Here is a 22,962-nt window from a genome sequence, read left to right on the forward strand (position 1 = left end):
ATTCTGCTTTTATTTATTCTGAAAAAACAGTTTGTTTTTTCCTAATTTTGATCCCATTAATTCTGAGTCCTCCTAATTTTGATTTATATAATTTAATATCTTGTATTACTTCTTAGTGCATTTTCATTCATTTAAAAATATTTACTAACATTTCCAAATGGTGTGGGCTATCTTTCTAGCATACTGTTTTTGTTTACAGGGATGATTTTTCTCCTTATGATTTTTGTTTTTCAACTTACATTTGTAAAAGATTGGCTTCTATCCTGTTATAAATTTTTATATGAAGGTAGTTTTCCTGAAATTTTACGAAGAAGCATTATTGAAGATAGTTTTTCTAATTTTACAAATATAAAGTACAATTTTTGTTCAAGGCTTATTTTCTTGGAGTTTCTGTCTTTGTTCTTTTCCCCCACTTTTATCTTTGTCTCTATTATGCTTGTCATACTCAATACTTTCTTTTCCCAAAAGTTTCTTCCCTATTGGCTTTGTGACCTTTTGAGTGAGTACTAGTTGGTTACAGTAGAGTTCTCAGATGTATCATACTTCAAGTTGCTCACCTCTGTTCTCTCCTGCATGGCTGCTGATCCCAGGTAGGACTTGCAGCTCTCAGTAATACTCTCTAGCCATTCGTATTTGGGGAGTTTTTGAGATACTTTGTCGTTTAGGTTATGGGTTTTCCCTGGATGATTTTTTAATGAAAGAATTGAAGAAGATTCAAAATTTATGCCACCACCATCTTCCCAGAATCATACTTCGACTTCTTAAGAAATACTACACTAACTGTTTTAAATCAATGAAACAAAGTTGGTCAATGCCATCCTTGCCAACATGGGACTTACTAGATTAATGGAGCAAACTTCTCAAAATGGAAAATGGATAAGCATTTGTTACATTCTGAGTTTTCTCACTATCATTTCATTCAGACAGATTATCTTATAGTCTCAAAAATATGGTCTTCTATTTTCAGAGATGACAAAAGTATTTATTGTAGATATTTAAAATAGTCTCTGTAAAAAATTGCTTGTATATGTAGAAATAGAAAGCAACTATACTTTATTATTATTTATTAGCCTTTTTCACCCCATTTTTGTAAATCAACTTGGCAATAACTATTTCACATGCAAATATCTTGTTTTTATAAGCAAATTTCATATTCTCATCAAGCTTGGTCATGAATAGATAATCACAGCAGGCTTTGAAACCAGATTGAATAAAAGAAGATAGAATTATCTCAAGCAATGGTGGTAAAGAATTGAGGACTAGCAAGACTCTATCATTTAAAAATTCTATGACATTATCCCTACTATTTTATTTTCCCTGCCTTCTTTTACCTACTCTATGTCATGCTCGCTCCCTCCATGGAAGAAATATTCTCATGATTAAGAGAAGCAAATTTTTATTTATTTAAAGCCTGGAAAGTGCACAAGAAAACTTAATATACTTTCTTTGTACTATCTGAAGTGAACTGTGGTGGGAAGATGGGTGCCGATAGGTACATTTCCGAGTACTGTGGCAGGGGAGGCAACTCTTGATTGTGTTACCAGTTATATATTATTTGGTTATGAAGAAAAAAGACTTATAAAATAGGATTTGATCATAAAAAAGGAACTGTTCTCATATATCAAGAGGTCCAGTGGCATGTAATCCAGAAATTGGGGCTGCAAAGAGAGGACTTTGGGCCCAATATTTTTATGAATTCTACTCCACCCTTCTCTGTCTGTAGTTTTAAGGTGGATTCAGGAAATCTAGATATTACATATACCTTCAAGACAGAAAACAGATAGGGTGAACAGCAAAGGATAAAACAGAGATGCAAGACAAGTCTTCTCACTTTTAAAATGTCTTCCTGGAAGCCTCATCCAAGAAATTGCCATAAGTCAATTACATTGTATTTCCTACCTAATAGAGAGTATTAAGGGGCTGATAAATATTAAAGCACTGTTCTCTGAACAAAATTGAGTTTCTCTTATGGTAAGCAGAATTCTAGAGTGACATGTAATGATTTACATCCTTATGTAATCCCCTCTGCTTGAGTGTAGGAGGAACCTGTAACTTGCTTCTAATTAATAGCAAAGGTGATGGAATGTCACTCCCATGAAATTTTATATTATATGGCAAAGGTGAAGAGATTTTATAGATGTAATTAAGGTTTCTAATCAGTTGAATTTATGTTAATCAAAAGAGAGATTATCTTAGATAGGAATGACCTTATCAGATGAGCAATTACTAGAGAGTCTAAGAGGTCAAAGTTTCTGGTGGCTTTGAAAGAGTAAGCTGCCAGGTTGTGAGAGCCATGTGGTTAAGCTAGGAGGGTGGCCTCTAGGAGCTAAGAGTGACCTCTAGTCAATAGCCAGCAAGGAAAGAGGAACCATTGCAGGGACTGAATTCTGCCAATGACCGTGAATGACTTTGGAAGAGGATCCAAAGTTGCAGATAAGAACAGAACCCCGCTCACAACTTGACTCTAGCCTTGTAGCAAGAGAACTCAAATGTGTCATAAACAGATTTCTACCCAACAGGAGCTGTGAATTAATAAATGGACAGCTCTAGTAGTCTATTGGGGTTACCATAACAGAATATCACACTGGGTAACTTAAACAACAAAATTTCTTTTCTCAGAGTACTGGAAACTGGAAATCTAAGATTAAAGTGGAAGGAGGGTTCTTATCTGGTGAGGCCAATCTTCTTGGCTTGCTCATGGTTGCCTTCTCTCTGTCCTCATATGACCTTTCTTCTATGTGTGTGCAGAGAGAGAGAGAGCTCTGATATCTCTTCCTCTTCTTATGAAGACACCAGTCCTAAGGGTTTAGGTCCCCACCTTTTTGATCTCATTGAACCTTAATTACCTCCTCGAAGTTCTTATCTCCAAATATAGTTACATTGGGAGTTAGGATTTTAACATTTGAATTTTGAAGGAACACAATTCAACCTATAACAGCATTGTTTTAAGCTGCTAATTTTTTTTATAGCAATAGAAAACAGATACAATAATAAGAATATAAGAGATATTGAGCAAGCACCTTACAATCTCTACTACAAATAATGACAATTACAAATATTGGCAAACCTTAGCGAGAAAGATGGGATATTAGCAAAGTGTTGTAATGCTAAAATTTCAAAACAATTTTATATTATCTAAGTTTATTACAATAACCAAGCATGAGGTAGGGAGGTTATATATTTCTGTTCCCACTTTACATATAGTCAGCTCTGGTAAATACAGCATACATTTCTAAAAATCACTGCACTCTGCAAAATTACATTAATTAAAAAAAAGAAGTTATGAAAAAAATAGGATTGGGGCTCAAATCACAAAAACTTCATCAATGACGTATTTTTAAAAAGGTAGGAATATAAGAACAGAAGAGAAACAGTTTCACACATGCTAAAAGGTTAAGAAATACATAAATACTATAATGGCTCTTTTTGTTAAAAAAGATTCAAAGGTGCTTGTGGAAGTGGGTATTGGAAGAATTGCAGCTTGCAAAGCATTATTAAGTTGTGGAAGAAAAGTGATTTGAAATTGGACAGAAAGTTATAATACCAGATGAGGCTCATAATACATGGTGAACTGAGGTAGCAAGTAGGCTAGTTGATGCTTGAGGTGTGAGTGTGTGTGTCTGAGAGAAAAAGTATGTATATATGTGTGTATTCTATTTCTACTCAGCTCAATTCATCTGGATGAAGATCTCGGCTTTCGCCTAGTATTTCTAAAGGACCAAATGTGCTAAAAAACAAACAAACAAACATAAAATTTACTTATGCTCAAATATATCAATTGCTTTAAACAAATTTGCATTTACAAAACAAGTGTTATAGCAAAAATCACTACACAGGGAAACTGAGTCTCAGAGGACTCCAGTGACTTGTTTTTCTAGATTCTGGCAAATAGCCTTTCCTCTGCCCAAACATTTTCTTTTGTAGTTTGATTCACATTCTCTCAGCCAGTTAGTATGTTCAGTGATATGGAAATGTACAAACATGGACAAAACAGTCATGAGCCTGCAGATCTAAGTACCTAATAGGAAAATAATAGCCAACATAAATAATTATGATAAAAAGTTCAAGGTGAAAAACCTTACCACATAGAACCATCAGTGAGTCAAAGTAGCAAATGGCAATTTATTACTTCGATCTAGTGAATGGTCTCATGAAAGAGGAGGAAGTACTTAGCCTGAGTCCTGGAGGATGAGTGTGAAGCAGAGGTGGTACTAAGGCATTCCATTGGGAAGATCAGTATGGGAGCAAAGCCCAGAGTCAGCACAACAGGCTAATTGTGCTTCTCAGAAAACACAGAAAACTCTGGGGGAATCTGAGGTCTCCCAGTAGATTTAAATCTGCTTACTGGGAAGTCTTGCTACATAGCTCATGCGAACCACAAAAACAAAAAGCTTTTGAAAATTATTGTTTAAAATGTTTATAGCACCCCTTGAGATACTGGAAATACCATAATGTATTGCAGACCAAGGATCGTGGGTCATGTTTCCATGAAACATCTCTAACTGCAGTTCTGAATGAGCTAAACTTAATTCTGAAAAGGGCAGAGAAACTGACCTGCTGGGAGTGTGCCTCCCTGTGGTAGATGTGTTGATTCAGGCCTAGGGAACAGGAATAGGAAACCCTTTAATAACTGAATTTTTAAAATTATAGACCCTATTCTCCACCATCAAAGGTGAATTTATAAATAGTAGCATGAGATGAAAACTCTTTTCATAGAGACAAGTGTTTTAAGCAGAGAAGTTCTCAAGACTATTTAAAACAGTCATCTCTACTGATTATTAAAGGACATCTGTACTGTTCTTGGCAATTAAAAGATCTACTTTGGGAAAAAACAATATAAATAATACCTAGATCCTTCTCCTAGTCTGATAAATAGGGCACAAAAGAAGTAGAGAAAAGAAATAACCAGTTGTCGCAGAAGGAAGTCATACCAAATATCATGGGGTTGGGGGTGGGGCATAAAAGGTTCTTTTCAAAGTGGGGAGTAAGACACACTATTTTAGATAGTAATGACCATTTTTCAAAATCTTTGTAAGTCCATGGGAACAACATCAATGTGTGTGTGTGTGTGTGTGTGTGTGTGTGTGTGTGTGTGTGCACGTGCGCATGTATTGCTGAAGGGGAAGTTGAGGATGATAGAATGGAGAGGATTAGAGTTCTGGCATCAGAAAGACAAAGGTTTTAATCTCAAGTCATGAATTTATCAGCTGGTTGAGCAGAACAGGCTCTCAAAAAATTGTAGCTTCCTTCCTTTCAAATTATTAAAAAGTTGGCAGCAGGGCCAATTAAATGAGAGTTAAAAAATAGATGTGATTAGCACCAAGGAAATTCATTTTGATTCAGTGAATTTTTGCTAGGGGGAAAAATACCTGTATGAGACTCACCCTTCATATAAGAGGTTTCCTTCTGAAGAGATAAAACAAATCAACTCTGATTATTGTTTTTAAGCAATGTACACCAAGGTCCTTTATGTTTTCACTCAAAAAGATAAGTTACATATATGCAAGTAAGAGAAGAAAGCTAACTTTGGCAAGTCTCTTATTTAAAACTGCTAGAAGTGAAATCCTTGTTTGTTAATTTATATATTTTCCTTTGTTTCCCATATAAAGCAAAAGAAAGATCTGATTGAATGTTGTACTAGTTTTCTATTTCTGCCATAACAAATTACAAAAAATATAGTGGCTTAAAACAATACAAATGCATTTTCATACATTTCTGGACCTCAGTTCTGACACAGGCCTCACTGGGCTAAGATCAGGCATCAGCAGGGCTGCATTCCTTCTGGAGAGAATCTGATTGCTTGCCTTTTTCAGCTCCTAGAGGCTACCTATCTTGGCTTCTCCTATCTTCAAAGCCAGCGGCATAGCTTCTTTCTAGCCTTATTTCCTTAGCCACATCTTTTTCTGACTCTCCTCATTGGTCACCGGCTTCCTCTGTAAAGGCCTTTAGGAATATTTTGGACACACCTGGATAATTCATGATAATCTGTCTATTCCGAGATCAGTTGATTAGCAAAATTAAGTCCATCTGGAACCTTAACTCCCCTTTGCCAGGTGATGTAATATATTGGTAGGTCTGGGGATTAAGATGGTGGCCATTATTGTGCCTATCACAGATATTATAATGGATCATAAATTCTACTCCAAGCAAAGAAAAAAAATGGCTCAGATTACTCCCTCCTCCACTGGCACAGCGATTCTCTAGTCCCTGTGGGGCTCAACTGGAGGGTAAAGCCAATTCTTTCTACCGTCTTCCCCTTGAAAAGGTCCACCTTCAGGCTGAAGGTGATACTCTCAGTAATATTTAGGTATATTTAAAAGTTATCTTTGATATGAAGGAATGCCTTTTGAATTGTTTATATGTCCTGAAGTTCTAAAATTTCAGTCTTATTTTACAGACACACACACACACACACACACACAGCAGCAGCAGCAGCAGAGGAAAGAGATTCTTAATGCTCTTAATTTTGCCAGACCTAAAACAGAACTTTAAAAAAATACTCAGTCCTATGTTAAATGATAAATAGCCCTCTGATAAAGGCTGAAAAAATAAATACAGTGAGAGGATATAACATAAAGAGAAAACAAAATAAAGTTTAAAAGAAGTGAAATTAAACTTTTAAGTCTCCAGATAAAATCCTAAATTCCTTTAAGGAATAAGTACTATTTCTCATTCTATTTATAATTTCAAATCTCTTTATAATTATCTGTGTTTCCATAACTCCTCCTTAAAAAGATGAAAGAAATCTTAAAAGATATCCAGCGTAACCTCCTGTCTTATGATTGAATCCTCTATACCACATCCCTCTAAATACAACCCAAGAGTGCCTAAACCCATTTTCTTTCAAGAAAACCTACCTTATCTTTCGGTAGTTCTTTGCTTGTAGTTTTTTCTTATATTGAGGTAAAATTTGTTTCTTTGTCCTTTAATTAAACACTTTAACTATTTGTTTGTCTTCTTCTCCTTCTCTTATAGGCACACAAAAATATCTAATTCTCATCCACATGAAGCACTTAAAATATATGAAGATATTAAATATCCACTGCACAACCCTTCTCTCCAGGCTGGACATCCTTCATCCTCCTTAATCATCTCTTCTATAGCAAGGCCCCAAATCCAGCTATTCCTCTTGCCCTTCCATGTGTACTTCATAGCCCATCTATATCTCACTCATACGGGTATTCCACTGCAATCAATGAAATACTTCATTTATAGTATGACCAGTAGAGAATATGGTGGTTTCTTCACTCCTTGGTCTAAATAAATGCAGATATTCCCACCTTCTCAATCCCAACCTGCTATAGCCCGAGAGAGAGTTTGCCTAGTTTTTGTAAATACTTTAGTTTGTGGACTCATATTGGGATCCTTATCAATAGAAAAATGTTCAGATATTTTATCATGACTAATATTCTGAATGCAATTTCCTCATTCTGTCCATAGGCATTAAGGAGGTGGGGAAGTACCCTCAGAAAATTACATCGATCTCCCGTGAGAGTTGCCCTATTATAAAAGTCCATTTTTCAACTTCATCAAAGACCTTTTGCATACCAATTAATACTTAAACTACTCACTATCATTCTTTGTTTTTAACAATCTTCCCATCTGAATATGCGTCATTCTGTACCTTCATTAAAACCATTAATAAAAAATGGAAAACATATTGTGGCAAATGGCAGGGTATATAACAAACTACTAGAAAACTTCCTACATACTGAAACAATTTACCACTTATTTTGGATAGAAGAATTCAAACATTTACTAATCCCTCTGATTATATTTGGTTTCAGTTTATACTTCTCTATTTTAACTGAGATTGCAAGTCAAATGCCTATCTGAAGCCTATTTCCCTGCACAGTGATGGTTCAAAATGCCATTCGGACATTTTGTAGAAACTTAAAACATCACTAATCTGAAAAAGCAGATTTGTACTCCATTGTAGTAAGCTATATACTCACTTAAAATCTAATTACATACCTTAAGATCTCATTCTCTCTTTACAAATGTTTGTTTTATTGTTTGATTCTCAATACAACTGTCCTCCTAAAAGAGAAATAGGACGTCAAGAAATTCTCAAGTTTTTGCCATTTATCAGCATTACATACTCCGTTTGTCACCTTCTTTCTGAATATATTGTCTTTTTAATATTTTACCAATCTTAACTTCTCTAAAGATTGAGAGAAGTGAAATTAAAACCTTCAAGTCTCTTGATAAAATCCTCAATATTTCCATAGGCCAAATATTGCGTCTCATCTAATGTCAACTCTGAAATCACTTTATACTTATCTGGAGATATAAATTGGGCTGGGCCTGAAAGCAAAATTAGCATTTTGCATAATAGACATTTGGAATTAGACATTTCTAGCAAAAATAATGACAAAGCAGCTTTTCATCTCATGGATTACTAAGGGAACAAAAAATAGTCTAGTGGCCTTAGAACATAGGATGCATAGCAGAAAGTGGGAATAAGCTTAGGAAATTTATGGTAGTGAAACTATAAAGAGCCGTATTGCCAGATATATTTAATTGTACCTTAACAGATTTGGGGAACAATTAAGTTTCAGTTGTGTTTCACTGAATTTCTTTCTCCGTCTTCTTCTTATCCTTTTTGCTCTCTCACTTCCTATAGTAGAGGAAAATATAAAATATAATTCAAGATCAGTGAGCTTTAAACAGTTTTAAATCCATTGTTGATAGCATCTTTTTATCACCATTAGTCAAACGTCTCTTGGGATCACTAGCTATTTTACAAGAGTTGGTAGAAATGCCTTGACTTACTAAAATTGTACTTCAGTATTTATCTCCTTTTATTATTTTTAGGTTCTCTTCCTTTAGGTTAAAAATGAGTGAGGGCAGTGATAATGTCTGTTTTGTTCATACTATGCCCCAGAACAGAATATGTAGAAGGTGCTCAAAATAGTTTTTAAATTAGTAAATGGGATACAAGATTAATATCACCAGCTGTTTCTGTCTGGCATAAAAGTATGGGACAAAGTGACCTTTCGGACAGGTAATAACTTTAGGTCATTTGGTGGGGGAGCTCTTCAAACTTTTCTTTTTTCCAAAATTCAACCATAACATTGAACATAAGAGGGAAGGGAAGAAAGAAGATGGTGTAAAGAGACACACATCTGGAAGTACCGGCTGATAGCACCTAACCAAGTAGGAGGAGGCAGGTGCCAGTCATACGGCCTCCAGACTTGGCAGATGTCTTCTACATTTCACGCCTGAGACAGGAGAGAAAAATCCAAAGTGTAAATTATGTACTATAAAAATTAATCAGCAGCTGTGTGCCCTTGTCTTCTGCTCTAATGCATAGCTCTGAAACACCAGGCTCTTCCCACTGAGTGGTGGAAATGTAAATAGAGACCATATTTGAAGGTGACACATAGACTATAAATGAGAACTGCTGCTGTGGACAAGAGAAGAGAAAACTAAATCTTGCATAGTATAGAAGCCTATAAGAAGGAGGTGGGATCCATGCTAGGTGGAAAAATTCTTCTCATTGAAATAGCCAGGCTGGCGGGTGGCCACCCTTGTCCTCTTTAAAGAGAGGTGAGCAGTCACTTCTCCAGGATGACTTGAAGGTGTCTGTAATTGAAAAAATTTAGGCATTCATTGTTCACATAACCTCCAGTGGACACAGAGATGTGAATTCCGAGGATACTCACGCTGAATAAGGTCAAAATTAAACTTAGTTTCACCAATCAAGCAATGAAGCTATCATTGCTGCCACTGTGCATAAATGGGTGTTGGTCAAGCTTTATCATCCTCCCAGAAATGCAAATACCATGGCACAGCCATCCTCACATGGTCTGCTTTTGAATCAAGGATTTGATTGACTACGTCTGCTTCACAAATCCTAGGTCACATGCCTATAAACTTGTTGCAATGGAGGCTAGAAAAGTGACTTTCTGCTTCTATGTCAGTCATGGAATATAGGGCTTAAAAGATGCTGGGTGGCCACAAATTTAAGAATTGTCCACTACCCTGCTTTTCTTGTCTTACTAAATGTAATTTCTTGAAAGATTCGGCTCCCTATTATGTATATCTGAATATTAATTTAAGTGTGGCCCAGATATGGGAGTTATGTATTCACTCAGTTCAATTAAGAAACAGTCCTTCATCTTCAAAGTAAATCCCTTTACTCACTTGGTTAATCTTTGAAAAACAACTGGTATAGCAAAATAAGAACACTTTCTGTAGTCTAGCAGACCTAGTTAAGTCTCCCAATCACCTTCTACTGGTTTTGTGAGCTTTGTTAACTTTAATACCTCTCTCTTTTCACATTTAAATTGGGTATATTGATATACATATAATGTGTCATGTGACTTTAAGCTAGCATGTCTGAATCCAAGAGTGCTAAACACAGAGAAGGTAAACTGAATTTACTGATGACTTATTACGTGCTTGTCAGAATGCTAGAGAAGGCATTTACAAAGACGAATAAGGAATGTCCCATGCTTTCAAATAGTTGAGACCTGGAAGAATAATTAGAACAAAAAGTGCTTTATAGAGCTATGTGCAGAAGTACAGGAAAGGGATAAAGTTTCTCACTGGGCAAGTATGTGAAGACTTCATAGGGAAGTGTGATGGTGAATTTTATATGTGAATTTGATTGGGCCATGAAGGGCTCAGACATTTGGTCAAACATTGTTTGGGTATGTCTGTGAGGGTGTTTCTGGGTGAGATTAACATTTTATAATAGACTGAGTAAAGCAGATTGCCTCCCTAATGTGGGTAGTCCTCATCCAGTGAAGAACCTGAATAGAATAAAAGGTTGAGTAAGAGAGATTAGTTGAGTTGGGACATCAGTCCTCTCCTGTACTTGGACTATACATTATACCATACTTATCCTGGATCTCCAGCTTACCAAATGCAGATCTTGGAACTTCTCAGCCTCTATAATTGTGTAAGCCAATTTCTTATAATCACTCAATCCATCTAACATACTAAGATGTAATTTAAATGTACAATTAATATTTTATTAAATATTAGTTATGTTTCTCTCAAGAATCTAAGCTAATACAGGAAATAAACTATGCAATATTAACAGAATGATAGGAGGTTGCAACATCATTAGGGGCATCATTCATCTATATTTAAATTCATTTTTGGTCTTTTCTGATCAAGAAGGCTACCAATGACTAGGAAAAAAAATCTATATTTGTATTTTGCGTTTATAGAAATACATTCAATAATTGCAAAAATCAATAATCAATACTCTGTCAAGATCTGCCTTGGCCAATACAGTAGCTCTGAGCCACATGAGGCTGTGGTGCATTTGACATGTGACCAGCCCAAATTAAGATGTACTGTGAGTGCAAAATATACAGTGGCTTTCACAAACTTAGTACAAGGAAAATAATGTAAACTATCTCATTAATATTTTTCTTATGTTGCTTACACATTCAAATGATATTTTGGATAAACTTATGTAAATATTTATGTAAATATATTGAAATTAATTTTTCCATTTTTGTTTACTGTTTTAATGTGGCTGCCAGGAAATTTAATTGCATCTGTGGCCCATATTATATTTCTGGTGGACAGTATTGCTGTAGATCCTGGACCAGTAGCATGGGTACGACCTGGTAACTTCTCAGAAGTACAGAATCCCAGACCCAGACCCATTGAAACAGTCTGTGCACTTTAACAAGATCTCCAGGAGATTTGTATATGTATGTGAAAGTTTGTGAAACACTACTCTAGCCCATTGCCCTAAAAATACTTTTCTTTCTCCTCCATCTGTAGAGGACGTTTCATTTCTACAGCCCTTGTTTCCAGAGAGGCTGACAAAGTAAGGATTATCTGACTTTATAAAAGGCAAGCCTAGAATTCTAAATACCATGTTTCTCTATGTCAATTCATCTTTAGTATATACATAGGGTTCCATTGTTTAAAAACAATGCTCAGCAAGCTCGGGGCACAAAATTTCATTTTGTCATCAGTTTTCAGAAGGAGGCCACCTGAACCATTTCCTCTAATGCATACGTTGCTCTTCAGCAGGCTGCTGTCAAAACCTTAGGGGCCTTTCTGGTTCTCAGGTGCCTTCGAGCCTCCAGTAACTCCTTTGTTCACCCTGTACTCTCCCAGTCTCTGGGCACAGCTGTTAGCAGTGTTTTCCCTCCCCTTCCATTCTGCTTTATCATTACCTGCTGATCATCCCCTCAGGCTCTGCTTTCTGTTTCTCTCATGACAGCTAATTTCCTGCAAAAGTAATCTCAGAGTAAGGTGTTTGTGCTCGATAATAGCTTAATATTTTACCTCTCCTGTAGTTTTATTGCATTTTAATAGGGAGTTCCTGGAAATAAAATGGCTTATCTTACCTAGAAAGAATAAAGCAGAAGGGGTGGAATTTGGGGCATCATGCCAGACCCATGAAAAAGGTATTTTGGACAGAGGTCCTTTGATATCATTCTGTTTTCTACTCCTATAACTCATATTCATCAGCATTATCAGAATTTATTCAATATGAAGACTAAATATCTAGACATCATTATGTGAGATAAAATTGATACAAATACGAGAGCAGATCATTGAAAAAAATTAAATTATAAGTTAATTTTGTGCAAATATTTTGTTACTGTAATAACAACGAACTGGGACTGGGTATTTTCTCCTTTTTTCACATTTGAGTAATTGAGAACATTCACTTTTTAAAGTATTTTAAAATAATAAAGTTTAATAAAAATACAGAAAAGTATACAAAAGAATGATATACCACAAAGTAAACATCTAAATGATCTCTGTCCTGGTTAAGAAAGTACTTTCCAATAAATATAGCTCAGTCTGGACATTTATTTTTGAATTTTATATATGTGGAAATCTATAATGTATGTCTTTGAAATCTACAATGTATGTCTGGACATTTATTTTTGAATTTTATATATGTGGAAATCTACAATGTGTTTACCTTATTTCACTCAACATTATGTTTCTAATATTCAACCACATTGTAGTGTGCTGTAGCTTTCTAAATTTCATAGCAAAAATAATCCACTGTATGAGTACACTAGAGTTTATTTTCATATCACACTGCTACTAATGAACTCTCGGCTGTTACTAGTTGAGGAATAGTATGACTAATGCTTACATAAATATTTTCACCCATGCCTTTAATGCACATGTATCTGTGTACATGTACATATATTCCTGATTAGTGAAATTGCTTATAACAAACTGCCATAAATCTAGTAAAAAAATAATAACTTATTTGTCCCTCACACACCTGTAGGTTAGTAGTTCAGACTGGTATCTATCTGGCTTCTGAAACCAGTGGGTGTCTCAGGGTATATTCTTCTGATGGTGATAGAAGAATCAAAAGAGCACGAACCTCATCACACATGCATATTTCATGCCTTTGTTCACATCACAATCATTAGCATTTTATTGGCCAAAATAAGTCACATGGTCAAGCCTAAAATTAAAAAATGGAGAAGTACACTTCACTCACTATAAGGCCATGGCAAGGGTGTAGAGATATAATATCAGTACAGAGAAGAACTGCGACCAATAATTCAATCTAACACATAGGTTATGTATATGATCAGCTTTAGCAGATAATCCCAAACAATTTTCTAAAGTGGTTGCACTATTTTACACTCCATCTATAGCATATGAAATTTCTCCGCAGGTCCAGAAGTTCACCAATACCTGATATTGTCAGTCTTTTAATTGTGCCATTCTCCTAGAAGAGAATTTACATATTATAGTTTTATTTGCTTTTTACTGATTTTTTTATAAGATGGCACAGCTTTATAGTTATTTATCAGCCAGTTGAACGACCTCTTTATAAAAATTTAATCTCCTGTGCTCACCTCAACAGCACATATACTAAAATTAGAACAATACAGAAAAGGTTAGCATGGCCCCTGTGCAAAGATGACATGCATATTTGTAAAGTGTTCCATATTTTCTGCTTCATTACCTTCTCAAACCCTAGTGCCACTATCACTGTCTCCTAACCCTAGAAAAGGAAGAGGAAGGAAAGGAGGAGAAGGGAGAGGAAGGGAAGGGAAGAAAGAGAAAAGGTCTCATAATTTTCTGATCTTCTCCCTTCACCCAGGACACTCTTTTTCTTCTTAACCCTTCAACATTTCACTCAATGAAATAATTTTCAGGATGGCAAAGGGTCATCTCTTCTATTAAGTCTTTATCTATTCACCAACCTCCAACTCCAAGTAAATTTGTTATGTCTTCTTTGTGCCCTTATTTACAGCCAAATCTTATTTATATCCCTTTATATACATATAAAAACTTAGTAAAGGTTTCATAAATATTGGGTAATACTGAATGAAAGGTCTTCTATAATAGCATGGTTTTTACAAGGTATGTAAAATTGGGATAATTAAATAACTTTTCCAACCTTTACTTCCTCATCTGTAACTGGAGGTGGGATAGTTCCTTTATAGGGTTATTATGAGAATTAAATGACATAATGTATGTAAAACCTACATATATATTTACTGTCCCAGCAGAGTTTCAATACTCAATAAATGATAGCAATAAATGTCATAACTTAAAAAATACTCAATCTCTTGCCCACTTTTCATTGAAGAAGGCTGTTGCTTTCTGATCGATTTGTAGGCATTCTTTACTTATTCTGGATATGAGTCTCTTGTTGCTACATATACTTTATTCCACACTTCAACTTAGCTTTCTTTCTCTTAATAATCACTTTGATGAATCAAATTTTCGTTTTAATATAATTTTAATTTTAATAAATATGGTCCCACATGTCAATCTTTTACCTTAGTATGTTTGTATTAGTCTTGCCGCTCTAAACGATGAACATATTCTCCTACAATATCTCATAGCAACTTCATTGTTTTGCTTTGAATATTTATATTTACAACCCAACTAGAATTTATTGTATTGTGTATTGCGAAGGAGTAGTCAAGTTCCATTATTTTAAATATTTACATCTGTTCAATAGCCCTATTTATTGAAAATATTTTCTTTTTCCTACTGCTCTGAAATGCCAATTCTGTCATCTAAAAAAGGATTCATTGGTGTGTGGGTTCCCTATTCTCTCATTTATTTTTCTATTCATATGCCAATATCACACTGTCTTAATTGCTACAGATTAACAGTAAGTATTGATATATGGTAGAGTTTATTGCTCTCTTTTGAGACAGTCTTAACTCATTTTGGCCCTTTTTATTTCCATGTTAATTTCGAATTAGTTGGTGAATCTCCACCCTCTCCCCAAATCTGTTTGGTATGTATTTATAGATCAATTAGAGGAAATTGACTTTATTAAAATAGTGAATTTTCCAATTCATAAACATGGCATATGCTTCCCCTTATTTATAACATCTTTAATTTTTCTCATAAAATCTTGTAGTTCTTCTTAAGTAGAAGGCTTGCAAAAAAGATTTATTCTTTGAGATTTGATATTATTGATGTTATGATAATAACATCAAATATTTTCATTCTTATCTGTTTGTTGCTCATATATAAAAAATTGTTTTTTCTACATTGACTGTATTGCTAGGAAACTTACTATATTCATTTATTCAATTTACTAATTTATGAATAGGATCTTTGGAATTTTCTGCATACCCAAAAGATATTTACCCAGAATAGTAACATTTTTCCCTTTATCAACTTTATTCACATCAGTCATATTCTTGCTTAACTGAATAAAGTGAACAAAAGTATTTGTAATGAGTATTCTTATCTTGTATACAATTTCAGAGTATACAAGTGAACAAAAGTATTTGTAATGAGTATTCTTATCTTGTATACAATTTCAGAGGGAATGGTTTTAATATTTGTTTGCTTTAGGTTTTGTTTTGATACCAGTATTAAATAAAGCTAGCTCCCTTTTGTGCCTAGTTTGCTATGATTTTGTGGGGATTTTGGATTTTTTTTAAATGTAAGAATATTATAGAAATGGAATCATATAGTATATAACCTTTTGGGATTGGTTTGTTCAATTAGAATAGCTCTATGGAGATTAATCTAGGTTGTTGCATGTTTCAACACTCCATTCCTTTCACTGTTGAGTCATATTTCATGATATGGTTGTATCACAGATTGCATACCCATTCACCCATTGAAGGATATTTGGTATATTTCTCATTTTTAGCTATTATGGATAAAGCTATTATAAACATCTTGGGAACATTTGTTTATTGTGTTTTTGTGTGAACTTTAGTTCATTTCTCTGCATTAAATGCCCAGGAGCACAATTGCTATTTTATGTATTATGTGCAGGATATATATAAATTTTTTTTTTTAAATGCCAAACTTTACCCAGAGTGGAGGTACCATTTTATGTTCCCACCAACAATGTATGAATGACCCAATTTTTTCACATTCTTACCAGCATTAAGTGCTGTCACCATTTTTTAAAGCCTTTTTATAGATCTGTAGTGATAGCTCACTGGGGTTTTAATACGCACATACCCAAGGCTAGTAATTTTGAACACGTTTTTATGCGCTGATTTGCCATCTATATATTCTATTTGGTGAAATGTCTCTTCATCTCTTTTGTTCACTGTCTACTTAAATTGTTTGTTTGCTTGTTACTGTTGAACTTTGAGCATTCTTTATAGATGCTAAGTACTAGTCCATTGTCAGAGATATGATTTGCAAATATTTTCTCCCACGTTAGCTTGTCTTTTCATACTCTTAATGGAGTCTTTCATAGAGCAAAGCTGTTTTTTAAAATTTTGATGTTCAATTTATCAATTTTTCCTTTTATAGATTGAACTTTTTGTGTCAAATATAAGAACTTTTTGCCTAGCACTAGATTCTAAAGATGTTTTCTGTTTCTTCTAAAAGTTTTATTGTTTTACATTCTATATTAAATCTGGAATCCATTTTAGGTTACTTTTTGTATAAGATGTGAGACGTAGCTCGAGGGTATTCCACCCGCCCCCCCCCATGGATGTTTAATCTTTCCCACACCATTTGTTCAAAAGGCTATCTTTCCTCCATCGATTTTCTTTTTTACTTTTGTCAAAATGTAGTAAGTCATATTTGTGTGAGTTTATTTCTGGATTGTTTGTTCCTTTCCATTGATCTGTGCGTCTGTACCTTTGTCAATACCATGTAGTCTTGATTACTGTAGCTATAAAGTGTGTCTTGAACGTGGGTAAACTGGCTCCTTCCATTTTATCTTTTTCTTGGCAAAATTGTTGTGGATATTCTAGTTCCTTTCCCTTTCCATAAACATTTTTAAATGTGTCCCCCTCCCCTGCATGAAACATTCTGAGATTTTGATAGGAATTACATTAAATCTTTATATCAGTTTGGGAAGAATTAACATCTTTACCAGGAAAATGATATGCCTAGGTATTTATTTAGATCTTCCTTAATTTCTTTCGTTACTGTTGTGTAGTTTTTATCATGTAAGTTTTCTACGTGTTTTTTCTGCACCCATTGGTGTTTTCAAGCTGCCATTTTTTTTTCTTTCTTTTTCCAAGTCTGAAAAATAAGAGGCAAAAAGAAAACCCAGAAAATTTACCACCATATCAGTCCTTGGATTCTGAAGTTCTTAGCTAGTCTGCTTCTTTCTCTCCACCTTCAGAATCTTATGCTTGTTTTATATATAATGTCCGTGGTTTTATGTTGCATGTAACAGGAAGCATAGGAAAAAGTTCATCTATTCCGCCTTTCCAGAAATAGCAGTCTTGGTATAAATCAAACCTCTGTCATTATATGTTCTTATATTGTATCTATGCACTCCAGAGTTTCCCTGGGGACCTTTCGGAGGTGTCCATCAAGTGAGGGTAAAGAGCCTGTAAGATTGGCACTCCCACAGTTGCTCTGACCACACAGGCTTTTTTTTAAATACAGAAGAGATCATCTGCATTTAAATTCATTCTCTTTCAAAACCTCTGGAAGGCAACCATTGCACGGATCGTGGCTTTAGGATCATAAAACCATTCATCATGGTTGTGGCGAATGGCAGTAAGAAAGGTAGAACAAGAGATGCCGTCATTCCTTGCTGAAGAAGCTGGGAGAAGAGAATACTTGCTTCTTCTCCTCACTAGAAATGACAATAAGTGAGGCAGAGACAAAGGACTTGAGACATTCAGTATCAGTGTCTGCGGCCTAGTCCTTTCGTCTCCCAAGAAGAGAGTCATAGAATCAGATTTCCCATAGATCTCTCTATCTTCTCAGTCTGAAAAGAATCCTGAAAGGATGTCCTGAAACATCTTCTGGCTTTGGAGAAGAACACTGATTTGACTGTTGCCTCAGCAACCTCTTGCTCAGACTACGGTAGATCTACTCACTGGGAGATGATCTTATCAGATGAACAATTACTAGAGAATCTAAGAAGTCAAAGTTTCTGGTGGCTTTGAAAGAGTAAGCTGCCAGGTTGTGTGAGCCATGTGGTTAAGCTAGGAGGGTGGCCTCTAGGAGCTAAGAGTGACCTCTAGTCAATAGCCAGCAAGGAAAGAGGAACCATTGCAAGGACTGAATTCTGCCAATGACCCTGAATGACTTTGGAAGAGGATCCAAAGTTGCAGATAAGAACAGAACCCCGCTCACAACTTGACTCTAGCCTTGTAGTAAGAGAACTCAAATGTGTCATAAACAGATTTCTACCCAACAGGAGCTGTGAATTAATAAATGGACAGCTCTAGTAGTCTATTGGGGTTACCATAACAGAATATCACACTGGGTAACTTAAACAACAAAATTTCTTTTCCCAGAGTACTGGAAACTGGAAATCCAAGATTAAGGTGGAAGAAGGGTTCATATCTGGTGAGGCCAATCTTCCTTGCTTGCTCATGGTTGCCTTCTCTCTGTCCTCATATGACCTTTCTTCTATGTGTGTGCAGAAAGAGAGAGAGCTCTGATATCTCTTCCTCTTCTTATGAAGACACCAGTCCTAAGGGGTTAGGTTCTCATCCTTATGATCTCATTGAATCTTAATGACCTCCTCGAAGTCCTTGTCTCCAAATACAGTTACATTGGGAGATGGCTATTATTTCTTGTCAAAGTCCTCTCCATGAGCTTGCCCTTGCTCTGCAAAGCCATTGTTTGGAATGATATCTTCCAGTAATGGCCTTCTGAAAGTGCGAATCTCCAGGTGGTATCCCGTTGTTCCACAGGAAGCACTCCAACTTGCATCATCTCATTTGGTCTGATGTATTGTCAAGGCCTCCTATAGAGTCAGAATGCATATGGTTGGCTGCCTTGGGGTAGGACTTCCCAGAGCAGTAACATTAGGCTTTTCCTTGGGGGCAGCAGGGAGATGCTGGGTGGTATGAACTACCCAGTAGGATCTGCTTCTATGTCTAGGGGAAAGATTTTAGTGACCGTTTAATTCATATCATCAAGAAGACTTTACCTCTCACAGACCTAAATAAACTTGACTCAACTCTCAATCTTACAGCACGGGAAAAAAATCCAAATTGTGCTTTAAAATTCCCATGAATTTACAGGACTTATTTTCTAATGGGACCTCTTTCATCAGCTCTTATTTCCATGGTGGGGAAAGGGGTTCTTATTTATCTTGAGTCACCTCAGAAGCTAAATTCAATCAGTTTTCAAAACATTTTCAAACCAAATAAGCATATATACTGTTTCTAAATTTCACTGAATGTTTAGGTTCAAGAGAAAGGGTTTTACAAGAATACATGCAACTCCCTCTCTTTTCCTGCCCTTTCACAAGCTTTCTCCTTCCCAACTCTGTTTTCTATATGCTTCCTTTGAGGACTGACCTCAGCTCAACTTCAGCTCCTCTGGGTGTCTTCTGCTGTCTTTCTAAATAAGCAGATTTCAAATGCTTCTAATGTCATACTCATTAAACTACCATGTAATTGCCTGTTTAGTTTTATGTATTCCCCCAAGATTATAAACTCTATGTGTGTAGAAATCAATCCTGTCTTATTCGATACTCTAGACTCTGTGCCTATCAGAGTGTGTAGCACAGATTACACACTCAAATACCTATTGATGTCATTATTGATAAATATATGGATACATTAGAGATGTATCAGTGCTGATTCAGCCGTGATTTAACTTTTTGTTCAAGTGAAAGTATACAGTACAGTATGTTCCAAAGTGCTTCTACTTTACACACATACACACACACACACACACACAACTGAGATTATTTTAGTAATTCTTTGAGAAAGTTCTTATAGATTATTTGAGGCTTTATATTTTTATTGTTTTTTTTTTTTAAAAAAATATTGGATAGACAACTAATATTTAGAGATGTATACTAGCTCAGAGTTATAGAAATATATCTTCACTGTAATACTAATTATCATACATTTCAGATTTTCTGGTAAACCATGTAAGAAGTATTCAACTATCTTAAGATTTTTAAAAAGTCATCTAGTGAAAATTCAATGATAACCTAATTATTTTCTCCCAGTTACATATTATGGTTTTAAATTATCCTAATTTCATATTTACAACTAAATTATTTTAAAGTTATTTAAATACATAAGTTTGCTCTGCAAAGGAATAAAATGAATTATTTTGGGTAAATTATCCAGAATACCTTAAGGTTTTTTAATTAATTAAAAACTTCATATTTTTTATGATTATTGCAAATGTATCCTGTCAAATCCTCTATGATTTACTTGTTGGGAAAAAAGCATTATCACAGAGGTAAATATAAATAGCAGAGGTGATTTAGTTTTAATATAATTTCATGGTTAACTTGAAGCAATATATTTTTTTAAATCACTACATAACATGCCTCGAGTTTGAATTGTGATTTCTTTTTTCTTCAAATACTATCATATTTGCCACTTTTGTTGATCCTTATAGAGCTCCTATGCATTGACTTGCATGTACTGTTATTTCCATCTTATAAATAAGGTCAAGTGGCTGGCTAATCGTAACATCAATATTCAGTGATAGGTGTGAGGCTTTAATATAAATCTTTAGAAATTTTTTCTGATAAAATTCTACTGGAAGGGAAGCATAAAGAAGACACATCTGAAGAGAAACAATAGTCTCAAATCAAACATTAGTGTTATCAAATGAATTTTAAGGTGGTAGATGCCTCCAAGAAGGTGGCTCCATTGTGCTTTTCTGTACAAACAATATAGCATGCAGTTGCTACCATTTCTGCCTGATAAAGCTTTGTGTACATTTGGCCTCTTGCTTGGGAAGATAAATGAGCTCACTTCAGGGTTGGGTCTGTAAGCAGATGATTGAATTTCAGGGAGGTGTTTATATGTATTCAAGAGAGTATTTCTGTCACTGCATTTCTGCATGGGAGGTCTCAAAGGGAGTGGATGAATGGAAACAGAAGGGAAGATTGTTTATTGGGAGGAAATGAAAAGGATTAGTTTCTATGGAGGCCAGGCAGGTGACCTAGATTCACAACACTGGAATGTATACTCTGATGGACACTTTTTAAAAGAGAAAAAAGAAATCTTGGATAGAGGGACTGGCTTAATTTCCAGCCAATTCATATCAAGTCTCTTTGAAGGGGTTTTCTGATACCAGGAGAAGCTTTTATTTGATATACGTTTCATGTGCTGGGTTTATCTAGGGCTCAGATAATCACACAGAGCTGTTCTCCTCTGGATTACTCTGCATGATCCTGGCCTCAGCAGGCTCTTTTTGGGGCTTTTGAGTTGAAATAAACAAACATGAAATCTAAAAGACTTACATGTGATCCTCAGGTCATAGCGCCCTTTTCAGTGTAACTATTTGTATTTCCCTATGAAATTGAAAAACAATCCTATGCATCTTCAAAAAATGTTGCAAATAATTCCACAAGATTTCTTTTTAGTGAGAGGAAGATCAGTGAAAGTACAAAGAGCAGTAGAATAAGAAATAGAAAGATTGTGTGGCCACCCATACACTGAATGGTGTTAGAATAGCATGTGTTGCTAAAACCACACTACATCTACCTCTCTTGCAAATTATATTCCCCATACTTCATCTTTCTGGAGCACAGTCATAAAGAATAAATTTCTTTGAAGGTAGGCTATATTCCCTATAAATTTTTGGATCTTAACATCTCATTTCATATATGTGTGTCTTCCACCATGATTGTATAAATTCCTTGAGGTTAGAGACTATGAGTGTGTGTGTGTGTGTGTGTGTGTGTGTATCTCCATAAATCTAATTTTTGGAAGGACTTAGTTCTGTGCATTGTGAAAGTACCTTCTATAGTTCATCATTACTATTTTCTAAAACAAAAGGTTTTGAAAATAATCATTTGTTTGTTTCACAATCAACATTATAAATAATTATTGAATTGTGCCTGAAATCAATGCTATTCTAAATGCTTTTAGCAGTGTTTGCTGTTTACTTATACTATAAGTGGTGGATAAAACTAAATAGAGATTGTAGCCAGGCACTAGGAATTTACAAGTTCCAGGCTGCGAAGATCCAGCCATGTTTCATAAATGATGGTGTACTCACTGTAGATATTTGAACAGGCTGAAATACATAGAATGGGACTGGCATGAATGACAAAATAAATGGACACAATGAAATAAGATTCTCAGATCTCACTTCAGAGCTTCAGATATTCACTGTTTTCACTTAAATGATAAACAGACGTGGCAAAGTCAGCATTATCCAAAATGAACTTATAGTCCTCTTCTTTTCTTCCCTCTCTCAGTAAATCTCATAACTATCTGCCCATCTGCAAATGCCAGAAATCTCAGAACTTCTCTTTCATTGTCCTCCTTCTTTACCCTCCATATATCATGCTATAGGTTCAACATTTTAAACATCTTGCAAATCTACCAGCTTTCCTTCAACCCTAGTGCCATTATCATAGTATAGGCCAGCATCATTTCTCATCTAGATTACTAAATATCTACTTAATCCTTCTCATTTTCCACATTAAAATTCATTCACTACATTTCAACCAGATTAGCATTCCAAAATGCACATTTGATGGTGGCATGTATAATAGAGTTCACATTTCTTAAAAACAGTATATTTAACCCTTATTAAACATTTACTACACATAATGCACTGTGCTGGATGCCTTCCACACATTATTTCATTGAA

At 35.1% G+C, this 22,962-nt stretch overlaps 1 protein-coding gene and 1 non-coding gene across 2 annotated transcripts in view; both read left to right on the forward strand.

Annotated features, from left to right (window-relative positions):
- RIT2 (Ras like without CAAX 2) overlaps positions 1 to 22,962 on the forward strand; it is a 312,137-nt gene that overhangs the window by 95,122 nt on the left and 194,053 nt on the right. The window lies entirely within an intron of this gene.
- LOC112469478 lies at positions 13,810 to 13,916 on the forward strand. Its single transcript, XR_003042624.1, has one exon. It is a non-coding gene; the product is annotated as a U6 spliceosomal RNA (small nuclear RNA).

Source organism: Pteropus alecto, unplaced genomic scaffold, assembly GCF_000325575.1.
Source record: "Pteropus alecto unplaced genomic scaffold, ASM32557v1 scaffold146, whole genome shotgun sequence".
Classification (NCBI taxonomy): Eukaryota; Metazoa; Chordata; class Mammalia; order Chiroptera; family Pteropodidae; genus Pteropus; species Pteropus alecto.